The sequence below is a fragment of the Nansenia antarctica genome, assembly GCF_963989245.1.
Source record: "Nansenia antarctica genome assembly, chromosome: 6".
NCBI lineage: Eukaryota > Metazoa > Chordata > Actinopteri > Argentiniformes > Microstomatidae > Nansenia > Nansenia antarctica.
This window is the reverse complement of record NC_137676.1, coordinates 39,808,823-39,812,330: the sequence shown is the minus strand read 5'-3', so window position 1 is coordinate 39,812,330 and position 3,508 is coordinate 39,808,823.

Here is a 3,508-nt window from a genome sequence, read left to right as displayed (position 1 = left end):
TGTGTGTGTGTGTGTGTGTTTCTGAAAAAGTATGTGAGAGCAAGTGAGTGCTGAGTGAGTAAGTGAATGTGTGAGTGGTTTATGTGAGGGCTAGGGGAGTTGTGAGTTTCCTGTGAGGGAGTGTGTGTGTGTGAGTGTGTGTGTGTGGGTGTGCTCTCTGAGCGGGGCAGACTGGCAGGATAAAGTGTGGTTTGTGTTCAGCTGGTTTTATATACGGCCCCTCTCCTTTACCCCCTCTCCCCCTCTCCCTCTCTCTTCTTTTTCCACACCCCTTTTTTGCACTGGCTGGTTTTAACCCCTCTTCTCAAGGCAGCTGGTCCAACCTCCTCCTGTGTGTGTGTGTGTGTGTGTGTGTGTGTGTGTGTCTGTCTGTGTGTGTCTGTGTGTGCGTGTCTGTGTCTGTGTGTGTGCGTGTGCGCGTGTGTGTGTGTGTGCATGTGTGTGAGTGTGTCTGTGTAAGGAAAAGGCAGTGAGAGGGTGTGAAATGTGAAATGTTTTTGGACACTTTTAGATGGACTATTCATGTGCATATACAATACTTTAACCACAGAGGGTTCAGAGCCCACTGGCTTTAAAGGAGCTAACTGAGAGAGCTTGGGCAGCCTACTCACTTGGGAGGACATGATTGAGACAGTGAAGGCAGCCTACTGGGTTTGTAAGCTGATCGAGCGACTCACTGTCAGCACTGGTCTTTCTCCTATCTCGCATGGCATAGATCAAAAGAAGCCCAGGCGTGTGCTGTCATATTGTTGCCTTGATTACGATGTGTGTAGACGCATCGCCACTGGAACAATACACCTATGAATTCTGTATTTTTCGGCTTTTCTCCAGTGAATTTTATTAGTTACATGACCTTGAAACTAGCGATGGACTTGGGTGGTTGAGGGTGCAGCCGTTGTTTAGTTTGGGAAATGTACACGATAACTAGCGTAGATGGTTTCAGTGAGCCAGCCAGCAGAGAAACTCCCCATTTCCCCATCTGAGCTGCAGCTGTGCAAACTTCACAGTGCATATAAATTATTCGAAAAGTGACTTCAAGCAACGGCAACGGATGACTGATACCGACTTTTTTGTGGTTTTGTAGCACGAGTAGCAGTCCCATAGAACGCAACGGGTGGAGCGCATTATCACGGTTGCTAACTAACGTTCAGATCATCTGAACATCGGTTCCACGTTCTACAAAACAGGTTCTCCGAATGTCGCATTCATTGTAGGAATGACAGCCACCTGTCTCAGTGGCAGTCGACTGAGATGGACCGATGACTTTTGGAGGGAGAAAAAGAGAACGTTGGGTAGAGAAGATTAGCCTAGGTAGCAGCACATAACTGAACATAATTCAGACCGCTGCAACTAGAAGCTGGACGTTCTAAGACGGTCTTGTCTCGTTGCGGATCTTTGGTCTGAACCGGTAGAGGAGTTTTTGTCTGTGATAGCCTGGACACAGTTCATGCTCTGGAGGGAGGGTTTGAGAAGCAGAGTGCCTCTGCCTTCAAGATGCACCTGGTAAACAGGAAGTTCTCCCTCTGTCTGGTTCATATTGAGCACATAGCTGAGAGGCCAATAAAAGTGCATGGCGTCACGCACAGACCTCTGCCTGCGCTTTTGTGTGTCCCTGGATGGGTGAGTAATACAGTGAGTCATCCACTGACACTGACACACACACACACACCTACACACCTACACACCTACACACATACATGCACACTCACACCTATACACACACACACACACACACACACACAAAAACGCATGCACGCACACACGCACACACACACACACACACACACACACACACACACCTACACACACACACGCACACACACACATACACACCTATATACACACACACACACACACACACACACACACCTGCTGCTGCTCATACACATGCCACACACAAACACACACGGTAGTTTGTCATCTCACCCCACCTCATCCCATCCTAAAGAAACCCAACAACACTGCGGTGGTCTGTGTATTTTCTCTGGATGGTGACTGTGTGATGTGTGGCTGGGGGTTCACACGTAGACGTGTCCACTAGCAGGGAGTCGGGCCACATCTGGAAGCACTGCAGTCACTCTTGTGTGTTTTCTTGAGGTTTGCAATGCAGAAATTGCTTGTCAAACAACCTGACTTAGATGGGAGTGAGTCAAGCCAAGAGGAGTGCAGCGGGGAGGCAGGCCAGAGCCAGGGTCTAAGACGGGGGAGGGAGGGAGGGGGCCGCTGAGAGGGAGGGGACCGCTCCCTCTCCCACTCGTCCCTCCGCGAGTTCCCTTTCTGACGGGGACTGAGGCGTGGTAATCTGATCCCACTTCTCTAGTCTCCCCCCCCCCCCGCCCCCCCCGCCACCCTCCCTCTGACCCTTCACTATCAGGACATAGTAAAGGAGGGGGTGACGCACACACACACACGCAATTTGTCACTTATGTCCTGTACTACTGTCACTTTTTTTTATCTTGAATTATGCCTATTGCCTTATTGCCTTATTGCAATGTCAGGAACCGACGCCTAAGAATTTCACTCTCTTACACTCTTGGGTAATGTGACCTAACAGTAAACTTGAAACTTGAAACACTTGCACGTGCACGCGCACGCACACACACACACACACACACACACACACACACACACACACACACACAGGCAACTCTCTCAAAAAGAATAGAAAGTGAGGGCTTCTCTGACCCAGTGGTGTTCAGAAGGGCTGAGTGTTTCAGGGTTCAGAGGACTTCTCTCTGCTGTAAGGGTCTCTGCTCCACTCCACTGCTCTTCCACAGTGGTAGATGATACTATATGTGACACAATCTAATGCTTTGGTCCTCATGTCGGGATCTGATGTAATGATCAGACTTCTCTTTCGAAATATTTGAATACATTTCCGCGTTGTTGAAAACCAATGACACATCGCTAGTCAACTAACACAGCTTGTTTTGTGAGCCTGCTAACAATGTAAAGTAGTGTTATAGTGAACTAGGTAGCAGTGGGGATTACTCACCGAATCCATTGCGTTGCAATATTTTGGCTTGACTAGCGAGTTTGTGTTGTGATTTTCAACAACGTTGAAATGTAGTTCTGTGTTTCAAAAGAAAAGTCCGAACATTTTGATTGGTTTGCCGACAAGCAGACCAAAATGATCAGACTGTGTTACATGTGTAGAGGCCAGGATGGTAGAGGACTGTGTTTGCATCCTGAAATGCCAGGTAGCCTAGAGCAGTGTTTTTCAACCACTGTGCCGAGGGAAATTATCAAAGTCCACTTACCGTATTGACCCGAATATAAGACAGGGTTTTTTCCCCGGAAAAAAGTCTGAAAAAGTTGCATCGTCTTATATTCGCGCAATAGACTTTTACACGTCAATATTAATTCACAACAATGTATGGCGCCAAAAGACTGTTCCCCACGCGAGCCACCGTGTTTCTCCCTCTCACACACACCCCAGTGACGGGTGTCTGGAGAGATGGAGACACACTCACACACACACCCGCGGAGAGACACCGCAGAGACACAC